Source organism: Falco biarmicus, chromosome 2 (assembly GCF_023638135.1).
Source record: "Falco biarmicus isolate bFalBia1 chromosome 2, bFalBia1.pri, whole genome shotgun sequence".
Classification (NCBI taxonomy): domain Eukaryota; kingdom Metazoa; phylum Chordata; class Aves; order Falconiformes; family Falconidae; genus Falco; species Falco biarmicus.
This window is the reverse complement of record NC_079289.1, coordinates 57,394,367-57,409,010: the sequence shown is the minus strand read 5'-3', so window position 1 is coordinate 57,409,010 and position 14,644 is coordinate 57,394,367.

Here is a 14,644-nt window from a genome sequence, read left to right as displayed (position 1 = left end):
GAAACAACTGGGTATTTTTCTCATCCACGGTGTGCTAGTAGACTGTGAAAATACATAAAGCTTTGAAACAATGTATTTCAATGTGCCTAGAGTAATTATGTGACTTGGATTTTTTTTTTTTTTTAAGCACTTACTTGAGAAAGATAAAATGGGGGCGGTGACACCCTATACTAAGATTGATTGTTGTGTGTTTTGGAGATACTGGTAACTCTGAACCACAGGAACTGAATGAGAAACGAAGGAATGCCCCAGCTGGTAAAGCACGGAGCGAGCAGCAATGTGTTGGTGAAGAGCTGTGTTGTTCAAGCTCAGAACTGCATGATTAACTTGCTGTGCACATCTGCAGGGGAAGATGACTCGCAGCCAATAGTAAAATGTGCTGATTATGATATGCTTGTAGAAAACCATTGTATCTGACAATACACAGCCGGCTTGGATTATAGATTAGTGTAATTAAAATAATTGCCATACTGGGTTTTGGTGCATGCCTAGGAACCAGTGATCAGAACTTGACAATATTTGTTACCAACTGGCAGAGATAACCCTAAATGAAATTCACAATTTATTCCAAAAGATGAGTGAATCTGTTCAGCTTATTAATTAAATAAATTGGTAAAAACTAGAAGCTTTTAAAAAAAAATTGACTGAATGGACAGTAAGAGAGGAAATGCTTTTGCTTTTTAACAAACTGAGGATAGCGATGAAATACTGACACTTAAAAAAATCAAATATTCAAGTGGAAAGAAAAGGAAATAGAAATCAAAGTTTGGAAAATAGCTAAGGAATTTAAGAGGTTGATCAGAAAAATCTGCCTTACACAGATGAAGATATTAAGGCATTTTACTGAAATACCTTGCTAGCTGCAATAGAGCCCCATTGCTAGGCAGGTGGTCAAAGGTCAAATTAAGTGTGGAGGCGTGTTCAAAGTGGTTATGTTCTATCTTTAGAAACAGTGACAAAAACATGTTTTTGCATGAAGATAATGAAATATTTCATAGCTCCCTTATAAACCAACAGGAAGTTTATTACAGGTATTCGGTATCTACAGGCCTGAAAACTGAAACCAGCGTATCAGAGGAGACTGAAAGGTGCTGGCTGGCCTGCTGGCGTTCCTTCACAAGAGATCTCTGAACACAGAGATTTCAGAATAATGTTCACGTCATCCCAATATTCAGAGAAATTGTGTGGGATGATGATATGCTTGTTGCCATGGTGCTGGTGTGAAACACCAGACTGGAAGGTCTGTCACGAGATTCAAATAACAAAGAACTGAAATAGGCTTCTGCAGAAAATAGGTCTGGTCATACAGCTATCCTCCTCCTTCGCAGTCACTACAAATTCAGAGACTATTTTGTAGTTCATTGACTGCGTGCAGTAGGAAATGAATATGGTGAATATTCAACTCGAGACCAGAAGGAAAGGGAAGGCGGTATTTATTTTAAACAAACCTAATCTCAGTCACATTGGCTGTCTCATAGACTGCACCCGGTCATATTTTCACACCCACATGCTCACGAGCACCAAGAAGGCCGTGTCCCAGCAGGCAGGCTGGAGATCCCTGTGGAAGACAAGGAATGGTGGCTCTTGAGTAAATGCCAGGTCCCTGGGGGTCTTCCTGGGCAGTGGAAAACTTTTTCAGTGTGCTGGTTTTGGCCGGGGTAGGGTTAATTTTCTTTCTAGTAGCTGCTATAGTGCTATGTTTTGGATTTGTGCTGGAAACAGTGCTGATAGCACAGGGGTTTTTTTGTTACTGCAGAGCAGCGCTTGCACAGAGCCAAGGTCTCTTCTGCTCGTCACCACACCCCACCAGTGAGCAGGCTGGGGGTGACAGGGAGCTGGGAGGGGGCACAGCCGGACAGCTGGCCTCACTCGCCAAAGGGACATCCCATACCATGTAATGTCGTGCTCAGCAATCAAACTGCAGGAGAAGGAGGTTGGCCAGGGCAGCAGCTGTCTGGGGACTGGCTGGGCATCGGATGGTTGGTGGTGAGCGATCAGGCTTTTGCCAGCACTGGTTTTTCTTGGGTTTGGGGTTTTTTAATCTTTGTTTTATTTTTCTTCTCTCTCTTTTTTTTTTTTTTTTTTTTTTTTTTTTTTTTTTTTTGAGGAGGAGTGGGTTGTTTAGTTTTTTGCTTTAACTGTTAAACTATTTTTATCTCAACCCACAAGTTATTGCAATTTCACCCTTCTGATTCTCTCCCCCATCCCACTGGGTAGGGGGATGAGCAAGCATCTGTGTGGGGCTGAGCTGCCGACTGGGGTTAAACCACTACAACCATCCACATATTTCTATCCTTCTGCTGTTACAATGTGATTTTCCACCATAATCTTGCTCACTTCATCCCTTATAAACCGTAGGGAAGGTTGCTGCTTGTAGTTCGTCCTTCCTCATTTGGGTATCTTTATGGTCGCTCCCTCTCTTCCTGCTGGGATGAGAAGCAGCGGGCTGGCACACACCATGTGCTGTAGCCCCAACTGCCGTTGTCCTGTTATCAGACCTCAGGTCTTCTGCTGACACGTCACCCTGCCGTGGCCTTATCGGAGCTCAGGCCTCCTGGTCTTGATGTAAACAGCACATTCCTCAATGTTTACCAGTTTAATTGCTGTTAATTGCATCCTCGGTTATCAATTCATGCCGTTCCTTTAACCTGTGCTGCTGTTTGTGCTTTCATGTAAATCATTCCCGCTCCTGTTTCATTCAAGCCAACCTCAGTGCTCCTGTCCCGGCTCCCTGTGGCACCACGCGATCATCCCACACGGAGGGACCGTTGTAACATAGCGTGTGTCCGGCACCGAAGCGCCTGCCTGGCGAATGCTTTTAGAGACCATTGAAGGAGAATGAAATGGAGATGCTTTCCAGAAGACTTCCCAAAATTATTAGTGTCATAGTGGTACTATTCAACATTTTCATTAGTATCCGGGAAACATTTTTTTTTAAAAAGACCAAACTGCCGGTATAAACTGCATGAAAACAAAGGCCAGCCTCACCGATCTGAACTGCTGCAAACTAGGACTTTTAAACACGGTATGCTGCAAAGCTATACTTCTAGGAACAAGAAACGAAAATTAAATGTATGTGTTGCCTCTTGGAAAATAGCACCAGCGGAGAGGATTTAAGGATTGTTTTGAACATCAAGCTTCCCACAAGCAGACGCCTAATGTAATTCTGTGGTAAAGAGGGCTAATGCAGCAAGTGGTTGTAAATGGAACGTATCACGGTGGTTTTACTCCCTGCCCTACAGGACCTGTGGGACCACGATGAAACCACTCTGCTACTGGACAGGCACTGGGGCTGAGGCTTTAAAATGTTGAAGAATTTACACAAGAGTCACAAAAAACAATGTTCAAGGAGCAGAGGAAAAAATTTATACGGTCGGACAGCGGGGGAAGAATGTTTCAACTTACCAAGTAGAAAATGGAGAAGGGGTGTACGACAGAAAAGCAGCCTTGCCGAAGTGCATAACAGATGCAGCGAGGCTTTTTTTAATGTGGAGAAAGAAGACATAACAGAGATTGGATACTGAAGCCAGGAAAATTCAGATTACAAATTCAAATCAGGCTTTTAATCTCCATTAGCCACTACACTGAATGCTACTGATGGTGCTGAATTCCAGAGGTCTGGGTTCTTCTGTCAGACATTCTTTACAGTAAGGGAGTGTTATTTATTTAATTACTTCTTTATTTCAGGTATAGGTAACCTGTGGTACAAAGCTTAGGCTGTGTGCTTTAGTTCAGAGCTAATGGCCTCTCTTAGGCCTAAATGTTGAAGCCAAAATTTGAAAAATAGCACGAAATCATTAGCTGTCTTAAGCTAATGTTAGTTATTACTAACTTGTTCTGATTCATGGCTATTTTATAACAACATTCTGAAAAATAGATGTGTGCAGTCTCCAGCATGATGATTTTAGGAAGTGGTCTTATTGTTGACTGGGTCTGTGTTCAGGACAGCATGTTGTTACGTATCGGAAGACATGTTCAGCTGCCAGATTTCAGCCAGCTGTTCATCACTGCAAGCTCGTACTGCAAGCACTAGTGAAGCAGTTGACAAGCAATTATATGCTAATATTGCTGGTGTTTGAAAGCCATTTGAAATGCTTGTAAGGGAAGAAATGCCTGGGCTGTTTGCTCCAGAGAATGGTATCTTGTATGAAGACCTAGAGCTTCATTCTCATTCCTTTCCTCTGCGTCCAGCTTTCCGGCAGCAGCAAGAAAGTTACTTTATCTCAGTTTTGGGTGGTACCTATCAGTTTCTACAAGACGGTTAAACCATTTGGTCCATCCAGCATGAAAGTTAGATTATTTGTTTTTTTTCTAATCCTGTTAAAAGAAACCAGGCCCTGGGTCGAAATTCTTAGAACGTGGAATTCCTCAATCCAATTTCACACCAGAGGTATCTTGTGTCATAATTTGACTTTTTTTAAACTGTTCCAACTTGATATAGCCATTTGATGATGCACTGGGAACAGCTACAGGCTTAAACCTTTTCCTATTTCTTGACTGACAGCTGTTCTTGCTCAAGTTGCAGATACCTGACTGGGGCTCTACTGAAAACTGAGTTAATTTAAATTAATAAGCACATGAAAAAATCCACAACATACTTTGTTGTTGTCTTTAAATGTAAAAGTCATTTATTCAGCCGTGATCCTCCTAGAGCTCATAAGTCATTCATTTTGGCATTTTTTTTCTTTTCCTTTTACCCAATTGCAAGGCACTCACATGTGATGCAATTACATTAGGGTTACTGGTCAAACAGTTAAATATTTGATAGAAAGCATTTCGATTCAAACTATTTCAACCCTTTTTTCTTAATCTACTTGTCTTGTTTGTCTATTTTAATTAACTTTTATTCCTTTCAATTAAGACATTAATGCGTATCAGCTTGACTCTATCCTTAGCTGATTTATATCTCTATATGTAAATCAAGACATGAACAAATCTCCCTCTTTTTCTGGCAGGATCTGTTACGTTGCCACTGAAGCTCACAAATTCTGCCCAAACTGGTACTAACTCATCCTTTCCCTTTTTGTATGTATTGTATGCAATTTATATGCACAGTTGTCATCAGAACCATTTTTCAGATCCTGTATTTAACAATAACTGCATTTTATTTATTTTTTGGTGATACAAAAGGAGAAAATCTTTGGTTAGAGTACAGTGTCATCCAGCTTCCTGACCTTGACTCAGGCCTAGCTTCTCCTTTACTGGAACCTATGTTCTTGAGAACCTCTTCGCAAGGAAGACTGAGAACTGAACCATTAAATAAACAGTTGGGTGCATTTTATTATTTCTGTTCCTCATATCTGTCCTGGTTACAAAAATATGTCAGACTGCTGTAACAAAAAAAAATAAAATATTGAGTTACTACAATGACAGTTGAATACCAAGTTAATTAACGCCTCTCTATCCAATTAATTTTAAAACAGATTCATATGTTTCCAACTTCACCTCGATACAAAATGCAGCAACACCTGTTAGGAGAATGGGGTGATGGTTTCATAATGTACAACTGCGTTGCATAACAGCAGGAGTGAAAAATACATGTTTGATCATGAGAAGATAGGTCAAGTGCAGCACATCGCTCCTGCCAGGACTAACCTTTCAACCTGGCTTATGTGCCAGTGAATTTTCAGTTGTTTGACTGCTGAGATACTGTTGGTGCTCGATCCCATCTGTACCGTAGCTTCCTTTGGATAAGGTCTCCCTCTAGGGAGACTGCTCACTGGTCTTTCTCCTCACCAGACTGCAAAGCCCAGTCTCTGCACACCCTGCTTTGGCCATTCTCCATCCTCTTCGGGTCTGGGGGCCTTGTTACGGCCAAACAGAGCAGATGTCTCCCCTGCAAATAAGCCATTTAGCCAAAGTCCTTCACTATGTTCAGCTCCTCTTTCATAGTACACTTTCAGCAACATTCAAGCTTAGAAAATACTCATGGTCAGCATTAGACAGAGCATCTTCTTGACCATCATTCCCATGTCATGGTTCAGCTCATCTTGTTTACAGTGAGCCAGACACAAATAGTTTGAACTGTGCATGTGTACTACAATATTGTCCTAAATCTCATCTCAGTCCATCCTTACTAGGGTCGTCTTGCACCACAGATCTGCATTCCTGCTCATTAATGACCCCACACAACAAGGTGGGGCATCATTGAGACTCTTTGGTGGGGCAGCATCCATCTCTGTACAACCTTGCCAAAGATACTGGATTTTTTCCATAGTAGGCAGTGTTTGCCCTATGACAAATCAGTGGTCTCAGCTGAGTGCAATTAGACACCTTTTCTGGAAGGTTTTGCAGAGCTGCAGAGAAGCTTGTTAAGCATTACTGGCTGGAGTATTTCCAGTCTCAGGCAGATAGCCAGCTCAGCTGTTGCCAAGTGAACCATAAAGTTCACTGTGAATATTAATGAAACCAGCTGTAGCCGAAAGGCCTCATTAGGTGCTTATGTTATCTGATAACAGAAAGAAAATGAAGTTGTTTTAGTAGGATGCAAAAACAGGAACTAAGTGAATGGATGTGGGAGCAAGAGGATGATACCTTGTTCTTTGGCCATGTTTTCTCATCCACTTTCAGAAAATATTCTCAAAAAGAGAGAATAAGCTTAATCTTTTCCAATATGAGGGTGAATACATCTGTGGATACCTCTTTTTGGGACACAGCAGGAAGCACTGGAGAGGTTTTAATTAATAAGCAACTTGATTTTATCAGAAAGGAGGTCACGAATTACAAAGCTATATGTATGCCATAATGAAACAGGTATTCCTGTTTCTTACAGAGAAGATGCAGAGAAACCTTTTCTGCTTGGATGGACTTAATTTTTTACCATAAGCATAAGGCAAGTACTACTGCAGCAGTGGCAGGACTTGAGAAAGAAAACATTTCTGATCAATATTACATTTGTAAAAAGGAATGTAATAATGTACTAGAAACTGGTATTAATAAAGAACTGCTTTCTAATAACAGTATACAAGCTCAACTTATATAGAATTTAAAAGTATATCAGTTTGGGTCTGCTATTGAAACAGGTAAGTGTGGGCTCTGTTCTAGTACTTGCTTCATCTAAAGTAACTACAGTTCTGGAGGGATAAGCCTGGATTAACTTCTGATACACAAACTGATCCTCAGTCACTGCAAGCGATTTTTGTAGCTTATGCTATGTATTTTCTCTGGAAGATGATTCTGTAGCCTGTTACTAAAACGCTCAAGTGTCTTAAGACCTTTCCCTAACAATGAGCCCTTCCATTTCAAGCTACTTTTTTTAAGAGCTTTTACCTATAATGAGCTAGGAGTGCTTTAAAGAGGTTTGGTGCTATCAACCAGATATAATTCCTTGTTTATGTAAGAACGCACTATGTTGCAGGCTAATCTGTTCCACATCAGTTTCCAAACAAATAAAAAGATAGAGCAATTTATTCTGCTTGCATGCCCTTCCCCTTCACTCCTACCACCACCCACCCACCCACCTTTTACCCACCTTATTTTTTTTTTTCTTTTCTTTTCAACATAGACTGTAGGGAAAGTATGCTCAGCGTTGGTTTTGCATTGTGTGGGACAGTTTCGATTATAGAAAATGTTTCTTTTGTATATAGTGGATCTGTTGTATAGGTCGAGCAATTTGAAATCTTTCAAAAGAAACATTTCCACGTAGCGTGTGTGTGGGATCACACGACTTACAACGTGCGAACTCCATGATCTCATTTTGAGAAGACTTAGACAATTTTGACTGCAAGGTATCATCACATTATATAGCATTTTTAGATTAAAGAAGTAGATAATTTTCTGTGTAAAAATCTGATTAATATCTGCAAAGGCTCGTAACCGTTAGGTTTTTACAGACAGAAAAGTTTAGGTTATTCACTGAAGTGTTAATAGCAAAGAAAGAATTAAAGCTTCGAATTCTGAATCCCTGTTTTCAACCCATTAGGCCTGTTACCCTCTGGTTAATAACAGCTTTTTCTGTAAAACTTGCTCATTTATAAAAATTTGCAGTAGAAAAATAATTGCAAGCTCTGCAAACTTTGACAGTTGAGAGGTGCAAATTAAGTATTGATCAATATATTGTGCAAGACTGATTTGACAGCATATTATTTTTAAACAGTTTCTTTTTTTATGTAGCTAACTGCAGATGTTTGAATAATTTACAGAGTCTCCTGAAACTTCAGCTATATCTTCAATTTTTTTTTAGCACTGGATAATCAGAATTCTGAAAATGTGACATCTGTGACAACAAAGATTATTATACACTGCTCCATGGTTATATTCATTGTTTACGTTTGATTTGATTGGACACTGTGGCCTGGTTTTTGCTACCTTTTTTTCTAACTTCTTCCCCCAAAAGACAGTAAGTGAATTATGAGTGGCAGAACTCGATTATCACATTCACTGTTTAGTTGTGATTGTTTTTTTTTAAAAAAAAAAAAAGATTACAAAAATAAGCAGTAGGGTTTGTGGTCAGTACCTTTTCCATACGTAGCAGCCACGCCTACCGGAAGACTTGGAGACTGCAAGAGCTCAATCATGTTACAGCCTTAATTTTTCTTCCCATTGCAACATTCCCTCAACAACAGGATTTCAGGCAGGAGGCTGAGAGACAGCGATTTGATTTTCAGTTATGAGAGAAGGAGGGAGCAAAGAAGGTAAAAAGTCCCACTGGTGGAAAAGGACCCGTCTCCCAGCATTACTGTTCTTTAAAACATTAGTTGTGATGTAGCTATCGAAGATGTTTTCTGTCTAGATCTGCTGAAAAGTGACTCTTCTCATTCACTCCTTGCAGGACAGCTTTCAGTACCAAAACTGCAATTTGAAATTACAGAATCAAAATCTCTGCATTACTGATGCTACCTCTTTGATGAGGATACTGCTAGAAGGCCACAGGCAATCTTTTTTGCTAGTAGATTGTCAGTTTTCTTTCAGTCAGTGGTTGGGATCACTGGGAGTTGCTTCTGACAAACAGAATATGTTTCAACACATAGGAATAACGTGTACTGAAAAGAAGGAAACAGCTGGGTATATTCCAAAAACAGGTGTATTCCAACAACGAGTGCATCCAGAACAGGAAAAAATGCTACCATTTGGAATAGCACTTCTTAAGCTGCCAGGCTTTTTGCTTTTGGCCTGACCTGAAAATACTCTAGATGCCCTACGTTCCCACAGGACGCATTTGAGAATCTGTGGTTTTCCTCCCAGATTCACACTGCAAAGTTTCCCACATGAAATTAATTGATCTGGCTATAGTTACAAAGTTGTTTGTAGGTGGAGGTTGCAGAGTCTGTTGGTACTCTCTGCGCCCTGACAGCTGTGTCCCCAAGGAAAAAAAAAAAAAAAAGGTAAAATACCTAAAATGAATACAACTTGCTTCATCTTTAGAAGAAGTATGAACCTTTGTGGTAAAATTCTTGATAATTTCCTAAAAACCTATTTCCATTATTGGGTAGGTTCCATGCAATTCTGTATAACAGCATTGCTCGGTGGGAATATGCTTCCTGTTTTCTGTTTCTCCCTTTGGTTACTCTCGGAAGACTATCTCCTGTTTCTTGGAAAACTCTTTATGTTGAGGGAAGCAGTGAGTAACCCAGCAACACGTTATGCTGACACGCAGGATGAGGTTATTTATGTGCTTCAGTTTCAGTTTATGAAATATATTATGTAATTTCAGGCAGTTTATGTGCTGTTGTATTGTAACCTTGCCTTTGTATTGAATGTGTTTTACTCAGATGTCTGCAAGAAGCAAAAAGCTGTTGCTGGCTGGTTTTCTGTTGTTGCTTTGTTGGGATTTTTTTTTCTTTCTTTTCAAAATCTCACCCTCCCTTAAGAGCAAAATAGGTTGAGCTGTTAGCAGGAACTGTAAGCAAATCCAAGTAATAGCAAATCCTGGGCTTTCCAAACATAAGAAAATAAGGGGGCAACCCTGTTTTAAAAGCTGAAAGAACAAAGTGAATTGTGTTGTGCTGCTTACTGGGAATCAGTTGCTCAAGAGAGTGCCAAACCCAAAGAAAATAAGAATATAACTGCATGGGTCAATTGTAACACTTTTTTGTTTGGTTGGGTTTTTTTAAGTTTGGACAAGTATTAAAAAATAAGAAGGCCAGCTAAAGAAAGTTAGACGTGCTACTGGAAAAGACTAAAGAGAAGTAGAGAGGTGGGAAAGCCCTCGGAGACACTGCAGTGTGCCGGTGATGCTTTTGTTGCTTCACGTGTGAACCCATATTGTCCAGCGCCATCCCAATATTTCTTGCTGGCATAGACCGAGCTGTGTTGCAGGAGTGGGGGTCCAGGTGAGGGCCTGAGAGTGCAAAAGGGGGAGCAGGAGGCGTGAAAGGGGTTTGGAGGCTGGGAGAGACACTTCACAAGAGAGGGTTTGGTGTGGGTGTTCACAGCTAATGAAGGACCTGGGAGGTCTCAAACAAATTTCATGAAGGCTGTAGGCAGCGAGACCTGTCTTTTTAAGGACCTCATTGACCACCTACCCAGGTTAGTAAGCTACAGATGTTCCTACACCCCTCTTCAGACAGTACTCCAGTGTGGGACCCCCACCACAAAACCCTCTTCTAGCCCTTTCCTCCACTACAGTGTCCCTTCTGTCCTCTGCTCCCGCCGATGCCTCAAAACACAGTGGGCTGAGTTAATCCAGTTGAGCCCTGGATGTTTGGATCTTTCAGTAGCAACAAAACTGACCAAGATTTCTAAGAGGAAATACAAAAGTTGACTTTATAGCAACTTTGTGAGAAAGCAGTGAGATAAGTGACATTGCTGACATATAATTACACACTCAATTCTGTCAGGTATTGCTGCTAGATTTTCATTTAAATCTGAGATACAGTAAGGATATAGGTAATGGAAAGAAGGAAGCTTTGTATTCTGTAGTGAAAATATGAATAACTGTGTAAAGAATGTGAAAATCCATTTCAGGAGGCATAGGCCCATCTGCAACCTTCCAACAGGGCTGCAGTAGCTGCGTGGTGTCAGCTCTGGTCTCCAGCTGCAGAACTTCAACACCAGAAAATGCTTCTCTAGAAAATGACATGATCTTGTCTTACTATCTGAACTAAAAATTTATTATTTTCACTGTGGACATCGATGACATCTGAAGTCATGAATGTTTTTTATAGCAGCACCACCTTTCCCACCCCAAAAATGATGTACAAAGTCAAGGGATGTTTCCCCTTGAATATGTGAGTGTCCAATTTTATAAGATGATTTATTGGAAGAGGGGGGAAAAACGTGTGCATCACTTATAAATAATCATCTAAGTAGGTCTACCAGTAAAATACAAATCACACTTTATTTCCTAAATATTAGGTTAGTTTAACTCCAGTCTTCTAACATGTGCTCAAGTCAAAACACAGATCGGCCAAGGGATGACACTTGTGCTTGCGTTGTCCAGTCAACAACATGATTCATTTTGTAGGGCTGGTTGTGTAAACTGACAAGATAATCTAGCCAGCCCTAGCAGCTGCTGTGCTGCTGACACTCTGATGTGCTGTCCATAAGGAAAAAGCTAAGTACAGTTTGTCTGAAAGCATGCTGGTGATGAAACTTCAGCAGGCACCGTGCAATAAAAAGCTAAAATAATTTATCTTGAAAATGTCAGGTCTCACAACACAAATCTGAAATTTCAGAAGAATATCAATGTGGAAGTACAAAGAAAACAAACCATTGAAGAGATGGTTGGGCAGTTTCAATATGCTTTGAGCAACATTTAGCAAACTTGCATTGCCTTAGGTGGACAGTGTGATGCTGTGTGCCAGCCAAATTCAAATCTAAGATGAAGAAAGGCAGAGGTATGTAATTTGGAATAAAAAAAGCTTTCACCTCCTAATGAAAGACTTGAATCCTAGCTTGCTGCAGGATACTTACAGCTTTATTGTTATCTTTTTTTCTTAAATACGGTTACAGGCTTTGAAGGCACATGTTTCTCTGTAGTAGAAAGGAATATATAAAGGCTTTGAATCAGAAACCTTTTTGTTCTGCCCTACTTCCCTTACCAGCTGCCCTTAATACTTACGCTAACACTCCTATTTGTCTACCCCACATACCTGCTGGGAGTGCCCTCACTTGGCAGGTGAGAATCTCCCGGTCTCAGAGATGGATTGCACAAGGTCTGACAGTAACTCAGCACCAAAACTGGGTTTACTATGCGTGTTTCTGTTCTCCCAGTCTCATGCCTGATGTATTGCACAGGCACAACACAGCGTGTGCTCTCTGCATTTGGCTGTGGCACATGGTACAAAGGTCAAGGCTGGAGGCTGGACCCACACAGGTATTTCAAGGCTGGAAGGGATGGTCACATCTCGAAGTCCGAAATCGAGATTTGTAACACCTCCTCACAACTGTCAGCTAATGCTGGTTTTCATACGCACCTGCGCTCCAAACACTGAAGTTCCCTGTTAAATCCAGGTTTTGCACAAAACACCGATCCTTCAGATTCCCCAAGGGAAAAACGGTGGAGGAAAAAAGCAGCGAAGGTGTTGCTACGATGGAGGTGGCTATAAAGAGGAAGCAGACAAGGGGTAAATCCCAGCGCAGCAGGGGCAGCCCTTGTTCCTCGTGGTGGATTTCATCTACTTGGGACAGACGTCTGCATGGGGCTGCTTTTCCTAACTGGCAATCCGCCCTGCCCTCTCCTCATCAATGGAAATACAAGGGAATGTAACCGGCTCTACGGAGAAGACTATGTTATCAAACAGGGTAAACACACCGGAAATAAAACGCTCTGAATGATTGCCCTCCAGTTATGTTATTAGCAAAACCAAAAAACACAAACCCACTTTTTGGCAGAAGGGACTTCACAGTGTATTGTCTACCATTAACTCGTTGGGCCAACGTTCACTTTGCATGTTGCCACAGGCACTGCTCGCGAGCCAAAGGTTTTTGGCATCAGCCTGGGGCAGCTCCAGGTAAATAAAGCTTACTTAGATACTTTATTTACGTACAGCTGTCTGCTCCAGTTCCCATCCCCCTGCTTTCCCTTCCACCCACACGCTGAGTGTGTGTACAGGCAGACCTGCCAGAGAAGCCAAGTCCCTTCTGGGCCACGGAGCATGAACTCTTTTCCTTTTTCTGAGGAGGAACACCTGCCAAATGCTGCTGAGCCAGGCTGGCAGGCTGGGGTGGTAGAAAACTTCCCTTTCTCTGCATCTGGTCTGGTTTAGCAAATTTCTGAATTTGCTAGTCCATATGTTTTAGTCCCAAAGTTGATCTTTCCATGGAAATTAAGTGACCACCTTGAATACCAAACCTAGTGTCACCTATGGAAGTGCACAGCACCTGGCACCTGTATCACCACTGGTTGAATGCAGCTGAACTGCTGCGGACCCCTTCTCTGAGACCTTGGTGCCCACCCTCCCTGAGGTCCCCATCTCTTCCAGACCATCCCACTAATTATTTGCTTTGCTAGAAAACCCCATCTTCAAGAAACAAAACGAGACACAGTGCTATGAGAAAGATCAGAACAAACAAACTGTTTTCTTTGTGATCTGAGTGTCCATGGTTTTAGTGGGCTCCCTCAGTTACGTTAGAAAGTGCAGCTCCTCTGTGGAAGGCTTTCGTATGCACCAGCTGATTCATTAATAACTTTTTTCATCAGATTCCCTGTCTGGAAGGTGGGGATAAACTTCCCTTGGAAGGATATGTAAACTTGGGAGAAGTAGTTACTGGGAAGTGACTAGTGTTTGGCTACTAGTGTCGTGAAAGCCAAATAAATTGTGGTTATAGAGCAAAATCCATTAGCCTTTGTTCATAACGGAACTAATGCGCTACCTAAATCAGTTTTCAGCATCCTGCCCACTGCTGGCTATCCCACAATGAGCTGCACACCTTTGCAACTTCTTTATTGTATTTTTTTCAATCCAAAATACTGAGTCAAAAACATCTATTAAGATTTATAAAATACACATATTCTAAACAAGCAGTAGTTTTTCTTAATTTTCTTTAAGATACTTTAATCATAATTTAGGTTGTTAGTCCTTAAATAATGAATAGATGTTGCCAATTACACTATATTATGGATTTACCTCACCAGCTTCTCAGAAATGACTGTGTTCTCCCTCCCTACGAGACACAGGGAAACAATCTTACCCACTTTCCTACAACCTTTAACCGAGTGATGGTTTGTGGCATTTAAGTAATGACAGAGTAAGATACCCATCAATTAAAATTTCTACCCATACAGCCAAACAGTTGGTGCCAGGATATGGTCTTGGAATAATGCGTCATTTTAACCTGCGGAGTTTACAGAAATCATATATTGTACTTGCTGATCACCAACTGTGGTTTATACTTCATTACTCAAAGTTACGGTTTTCTATTATACCTTGAAGACGTACTCCTGTCAGTTCAGAGTTTTGTAGAAGAAAGTGGTATTACATCTCCATCTTTGTTCGCTGAGTATTTAACAGCGCTGCTATGCTCTGAGCTCTCCTAGAAAGTGAGCCTTGCTAGGAAACAAATCCTCCGAGAACAAATTCTGTCCCTCCAACAAGTACAACCACGGAACAGCCGTCCCACAGAGGTCAGCCTTGTGGCATCAGCTTACGAAACAGAAGCAGAAGCCAATCCACCTCACAAGTAGCTGTGAAGAAATTGTGTGGACCTTTATCTTTCTCCGTGGGGCATATCAAAACATTTTTACTCATCAGGGTGAATTCTC